We start from the raw sequence: 6234 nt of genomic DNA, 5'->3' as shown, positions 1-6234 counted from the left end.
CACTGCATGGAGCTCATTAGCACCACGTGCTGTACTCAGCGGCTATGTCTAGACTGGCATGATTTTCCAGAAATGCTTTTAACGGAAAAGTTTTCCGTTAAAAGCATTTTCGGAACAGAGCGTCTAGATTGGCACAGACGCTTTTCCACAAAAGTACTTTTTGCGGAAAAGCGTCCGTGGCCAATCTAGACACGCTTTTGCGCAAAAAAGCCCCGATCGCCATTTTCGCAATTGGGGCTTTTTTGCAGAAAACAAATCTCAGCTGTCTACACTGGCCCTTTTGCGCAAAAGTTTTGCGCAAAAGGAACTTTTGCCCGAACGGGAGCAGCATAGTATTTCCGCAAAAAGCACTGATTTCTTACAGTAGGAAGTCAGTGCTTTTGCGGAAATTCAAGCGGCCAGTGTAGATAGCTGGCAAATTTTTCCAGAAAAGCGGCTGATTTTCTGGAAAAACTGGCCAGTCTAGACACAGCCAGCCAGGATAGTGCTCTAGCAACTTGTCTCAGTCTTTCAGATGCTATTGCTGCTCTACTGCTCCTCTACTTGCCTCTTCCTATTAGGAAGACAATTAGGCCCTCTCCCCTATCCCCTCCCCCGCCCTTTGCTGCCTCTGTATCAGAGGTAGTAAGGAGGATAACAGGAGCTGGTGCTCGGGGGAGTTGGCTTAAAAGCTGGTTCCCACCAGCACTGTCTCCACAGGGTGTGGCAAGGGAGGCAGAGGTGCAGCGGGAAATGGCATGAGCGAGGACTGAAGCAGTCCCCGCTTGCCCCAGGTTCTCTGCTGCGCCACTGCCTTTTAAATGTAGCAAGATCCATTGAAACCAGCCCCAAACAGCTTCCCAGGAGATGAAAGTTTCAGCTGTTCCCTGCCCAACTGCCAAAACCTCCAGTTTTCCCCTGATAACGTCTGTGATGAAGATATACTGAGTCACAAAAACATGGGACATATTAACATGTGGGAGAACACTGAGGGAATGGAATTTAGTAGTCTACCAAGTGCATCATTCATTTCCATATTTAAACATCTAAATTAAAAAAAAAAAGAAACTGACAGAATTTGCATTAGGTGGCTGCACCAGAGCTCTGCAGCCAAGCAGTTGGTACAATTTTGGATAAGTGGCCTATATTATGCCCACATATCAGTGAAGTAAAAAAATGCACATGAGCAATTATTTGTGGGTATAAACAAGAATCTGAGTTTGAAGCTCCCATTAAAATCAAGATCCAGATTTTTTCTTCATGAGCACTAGATCCCGCTCTGCCTTCCACACTGCACAACCCTGTTGGGAGTCAGTTGTGTTTCACAGGAGAAAGTCAATGCAGAGTCTGGCTGTGTGACCACGCCAGTAGATCTGGACTGTAAGACATGGACTAGAAGACTGAAATTCAGGCATTAATAGACTTGGAGAGATTTTGATCAGTAAATATTGGTACACATAAATTTCATAGTATGCCTACCTACAAACTGATGAAAAAGTATTTCCAGTAATGATGACAGAAATGTACAGAGAGGCAAAGTAAGCAAAATGCTGCTTGAGAACATATTAGTGTTTGATCTAAGGATATTTACTTTGTACATTTTGACATGTATTGTTGGCCCCATATAATTTCACACAACTGTGAATTTAAATGGATTAAAAACTAAAAAAAAAAAAAACCCTGTAAAATAAACATCAATTTTATCTGTCAAAATTATATTAAAAAATTGAATTCTGCCAAGCCCAAGCATGAAGCACTTCTCTTCCCTTCCCCGCTCCCATCCCTGCTAATGTTTATTCTGGCACATTGTATTACAGCTGCATAGCAGGTTTAGTCCTTCATGTCTTCCTGCAGTGTTAGCTCCCAGCAGAGTTTGCCAGAACAGAGCCCTAATTGATACAAGACCTTGGCTGGAGCAGTTAAAGACCTTGTCACAGAGCAGAGGCCAGTGGCTGCTAGGCCTGCCTGCACGTGTAGTTGAAGTATAAAAGGACTCCCTGGAATGATATGAGAAGCACGGAGTGGGGGGGGGGGGAGGAGAAGCAGCTTGGTGGTGGTTGGGGAATTAGGAGGTGGGGTGCACATCATTTCCAGGCAGGAAGGGGAAGAAAGGCAAGCTGAGAGAATAAAATGTGTGGGAGCCGCAGCAGATTAATAAACCCGCTGTCATTGATTGCTGCTATTGAAGGGATAGGAGGCTACAAGCAGTTCCTATGGCTGATCCTTTAGACACATGATAAATGTATTTTACTGTCTAAATTTTTTACTTTATCTGTTGCGTTAATCTAATATATCCAGTCCTTTCACTCATTAAATTATTAACCCATCAAAGACCAACACCTGTCTGGATTGCAAAAGTGCCAGTATTCTAATCAATAGAACTACCTGTGTGTGACGAAGGCATGAAGGATCTGGCCAAAAGGCTATGTCTACACTGTGGAGCTATTTTGGGATAATCCTGGTATCCCAAAAAAGCTATTCTGCATCTTTTGAGCAAGCCCATTATTTCAAAATATAATTAGCTCGCTATTCCAATGTCCCTGTAAACCTCGTTCCATGAGGAGTAAGGGACGTTTTGGAATAGCGCTCTATTTCAAAATTAACTCTGAATTAACTCTGAATAAGCTATGCAATTTTTGTGCTCAGATTGCGTAGCTTATTTTGAGCTACGGGTGCAGTGTAGATGTACCCAAAGTGTCTGGACCAAACTGAAAGGTGAATCTGAGTACAGGTCTATGCTACAGTACTAAGTCAACCTAACTTAATTCACTCAGGGGTGTGAAAAAGACACCTCTCTGAGCGATGCTAGTTACAGTGACCTCAGTACTGTCCACACCAGTACTATATCAGCAGGACATGGCTTCTGCTTATGTCATTATATTGATGGGAGAGTGCTCTCCTGTGGGCATAGAGTGTTTTCACCAGGAGCACTACAGCAAGGCAACTGTATCAGAGTAGCTGCACCGATGTAGCACTCTTAGTCTAGATCTGCCCTAACAGTGTCATTTATGCATTCTACCCTTAACATTGGCTACTCCTGGGTAAAGGACAAGTGTAAGGGGACTGCTGGCCCCTTACTAACACTCCATGGGGTTTTTGGTTGGCTAGCCCCCAGTACCAAAGGGAAAGGTTGATAAGAAAGATAGGAAATCAGGACCTTGAGGACCCAGGATCAGTGGGGAGAGGGTAGGAGGGGTGCCATCCTCATTGTGAGCTGGATTTGCCTGGGTCACACACAGTGGGGCTGAGCTAAGGAGAGAGCAGGGGCCTGAGCTGAGCTGGGGAGCAGAGCCGTGCCAGCCAGAGAGAGCCAGAGACACAGCCCAGAGAGCAGATCCTATGCTGGGAGCAAAGCTGCAGCCACAGAGTCTGAGAGGCCAGAGAAAGCAGCCCAGGGAGCTGGCGACAGAGCAGCAGAGGGTGGAACTGGAGCTGGGACTCAAGCTGTTGGGAGATGGGTGTGATGAGCATCTGGGGAGAGCGAGGGAGGCTCTGGGTCAAAGCCCAGTGCAAGGATTCACTGCCAGTCAAGAAGTCTTGCAGGCCGGTCTGAGGGGGGATCATAACCCCGACAGGGAGATGGATGCTGGCTAGGGAGGGGGCATCTTGCCAGCTAGAGCCTGAAGGTGTGTGACCCAGACCAGAGCAAGCCTCTAACCCACAGCATCCTTGCAGCACAGCCAGAGCCTGGGCAGGAGACCTGGGACCTACAAGGGACAGACTGTGAACTCCCCTTCTATTGCAGAGACGCTGTTTGTGATATTCCCTGCCACAGAGCAGGGTTTTCTTTTAACCTTTCCCATTTTTCCTTACTCTTTTTAAAATTGATTGCTGCTTAATAAAGGGTATTTGCTTTGACCTGTATGTAATGATCAGTGGGTCAGGGAAGCATCCAGCGCAGAGAGAGCACCCCGGAGTGGGGACATCCTGGCTCCTGTGTTAAGTGACCACGACAAGGTTGGGAGTCCAATCCTCCAGGAATCCTGGGCTCGGCTTTGTTGGGGTTATGAGGACACTGCCACACAGGAAAGTGGAAGGGGAGCCCTTGAGGCCAGGCAGGCCTCTGGGTGAAGGAAGTGGGAGCAGGGACTCAGATCTTTTCACTAGCCCATTTCTCCATGATAATGTAGCAGCCTGGAAAGTTCCTCGCAATAGCAGACCATTCCCCTACTTACACAAGCACAAGGGCCTATGTATCATTCAATGCTACTGAAGCCTTGAAGCTCTGGATTCACAGTGTGTTGGTTAGACACATAGTTCATCCAATCATACATTAGAAACAATACCACATGATTTCTGTATCCAATCAATGCAGCACAGTTTGAGAACTGCAACTAATCCCCCTGAAATATGATGAATGATTTACGGATCAAGAATTATTCTTAGAAGAAATTCAAATAATGAATAAGTGTGTATGTTTTGCAAACAGGAAAAAATGCAAAATTCAATATATTAATAATTTCAAGTTCTTTACTCAGCTCAGTCTCTAGTGTATCTCCTATTCCCCTTTTAGCTGATTTCTTGGTTCGCTGTGATTTAGTCAGTGTTTCTTGTTATTAGACATAGCTGTGCCAGAGAGAGCCCTGTGAAACAAAATGGCTTGTTTCGCTATCCCTAACAAACCGGTCATCTTTCAACTTGATTTTAAAACACTCTTTGAGAAAAACATTTTTTGTTTTACTACAATTTACCTTGCCTTTCTTCCTCTCCCTCCAACTATGGTTTGCTAACAATCAGAGCCTATTTTCAATAGCAAAAGAGGTAACCATGAAACCCTTTTGGTAACCTTCCAGATTTTCTGGGAATGCTGCTGCAGATGTATGGAATACTTCCGGCTCCACCCTTTCCTTGTCTCTCACACTCTCTTTTCCTCCACTTCAGCACATTCCCATGATCCCAGGGACCCAAGGAAATTCTCAAACCTAAGCACTGTATCCTGTCTCCTGCAATAGAACCACATCAGTGGGGTTATATTTTCAGTTCTTTTTTTAGGTGCAGGTTTATGACACTGTAGGCAGTGACATATAAATTTGCCCTTAGAACCTCTGTCATGTTGTTGTAAAATTCTGTTAAAGAAACTAGGGAATAAGTAATGTATTGCATATGGGGTACACTGAAAAATTGTAAAGAAGAAAACATGGGGGGTGAGGGGGAGGGGAGGATTTGATGAGGCAGAGAAACTGCCTGTCAGAACAGAAGGGGTTAAAGAGACAGTTTGGGCCCAGCTATCCCTCTCTGTGATACCTGTATCCAATGCCAGGCCTGGAGGGTAGAGAAAAGGAGGGAACCTGACTCAGTTTGGGGTTGACTGGCAAAGAGGCAAGAGTTAGCTGGCTCCTTACAGAGGGAAGGAGCAATAGCCTGCTGGACAAGGTAGCCACCCAGAAACAAACACTGTCTTCCTGGCCAAAGATGACAGTGGAAGAGGCCTAGGAACACAAGAGAAACCTGGGTGACCAAAACACAGAAACCTTGGGACATTGTGACCCACCAAACTTGTGGATGCCCCACCCAGAGGAAAATAGGACCTCAACAGGATTCTGTCCAGAAGGGGGCACTGCCAGAGACAAGCCACCACAGGGACTTGGACTATAGGGGCCATCATGTCCCAATTTGAATAGACAGTGAGAGGAAGTAGTACAGGGCAGTGGCCATGGACTCCTTGCTGAGAGGTCTCATACTCAGGGCTTGACTTACACAGAGCCCTAGACTGGGACCTGATAGAACAGAAGGACCTGGGCCTCTTCTCCCACCTTTTCCCCACCTTAAAGGCTGAGGCACCTTGACCAAGCAGGGGGCTGGAAATCAAGCGCTCCAACTACTAGGCTACTCTGCCTTCCATGCCCCCTATTACACCAAAGCCGTGTCTAGACTACTTCCCTTTTTCAAGAAAGGGATGTAAATTAGGCACATCGATATTGCAAATGAAGTCGGGGTTTGAATTTCCTGAGCTTCATTTGCATAATGGCGGCCGCTGCTTTTTTTGAAACGGGGATTTTTCGAAAAAAAAACAGCAGTTTAGACGGGGCATTTTCGACAGAGGAGTACAGGATCTTTCGAAATGGGGCATTTCTGTTGAAAAGGCCCCATCTAACCTGCCTTTTTGTTTTTCGAAAAAGCCCCATTTCGGAAAAAAACGGTGGCCGCCATTATGCAAACGAAGCATGGGAACTTCAAATCCCAGCTTCATTTGTACTATCGATGTGCCTATTTTACATTCCTTTCTCAAAAAAGAGATGGAGTCTAGACGTAGCC

The sequence above is a fragment of the Pelodiscus sinensis genome, chromosome 1 (assembly GCF_052426305.1).
Source record: "Pelodiscus sinensis isolate ZL-2025 chromosome 1, ASM5242630v1, whole genome shotgun sequence".
Lineage (NCBI taxonomy): Eukaryota > Metazoa > Chordata > Testudines > Trionychidae > Pelodiscus > Pelodiscus sinensis.
Note: the sequence above shows the minus strand (reverse complement) of the source record.